Raw genomic sequence first — 905 nt, 5'->3', positions numbered from 1 at the left:
GTGAGTTGGTGTGCGACGCCCCTTTGCTCAAGTGGCACGCCCATAGTAGTTGATGGGTCAGGCGTGCCACGCCCCTTTTGTGTCCTCCATTTTGCTTTCTGGAATTTTGTATTAGCGTGCCATGCCCAGTCCCTGGCGTGCCATGCCCACATGCATGCTTGGATCTCCCTTCTGGAATTTAGTACTGGCGTGCTATGCCTAGCCCTTGGCGTGCCACGCCAGTGCATTTTTGTGGCGTTTGCTCCAAATAGCATGCCAGTTTCACACGCCTAACTTCTTGTTTGTCTTCTACCCATTTTTTGATGCCTTTTTCACTTGCAATTTAGCACAACTCATCTCAAAGTAGTGTACCATAATATTCATCAAATAATGCATGAATTGTACCGATCAAATGAGATTTGTGCTCTTTTATGGTCTTCTTTATGCAAGAAAGAAGGGTAGATGATTGGTGCGCAAAATTGTGATCAATACTTTTCACAACTCAAATAATCCCCGGTAATGAATCCAAAAACTTGGTGTTCAATACCATGGCATAAACACAACTTCGCACAACTAACCAGCAAGTGTACTGGGTCGTCCAAATAATAAACCTTACGCGAGTAAGGGTCGATCCCACAAAGATTGTTGGTATGAAGCAAGCTATGGTCACCTTGTAAATCTTAGTCAGGCAAACTCATGTGGGTATGGTGATATACGAATAAAACATAAATATAAAGATAGAGATACTTATGTAATTCATTGGTAGGAATTCAAGATAAGAGTATGAAGATGCTGGTTCCTTCCGTCTCTCTGCTTTCCTATTGTCTTCATCCAATCCTTCTTACTCCTTTCCATGGCAAGCTCAAGCAAGGGTTTCACCGTTGTCAATGGCTACCTCCCATCCTCTCAGTGGAAATGTTCAACGC

Source organism: Arachis duranensis, chromosome 4, assembly GCF_000817695.3.
Source record: "Arachis duranensis cultivar V14167 chromosome 4, aradu.V14167.gnm2.J7QH, whole genome shotgun sequence".
In the NCBI taxonomy this organism is placed as follows: Eukaryota; Viridiplantae; Streptophyta; class Magnoliopsida; order Fabales; family Fabaceae; genus Arachis; species Arachis duranensis.
Note: the sequence above shows the minus strand (reverse complement) of the source record.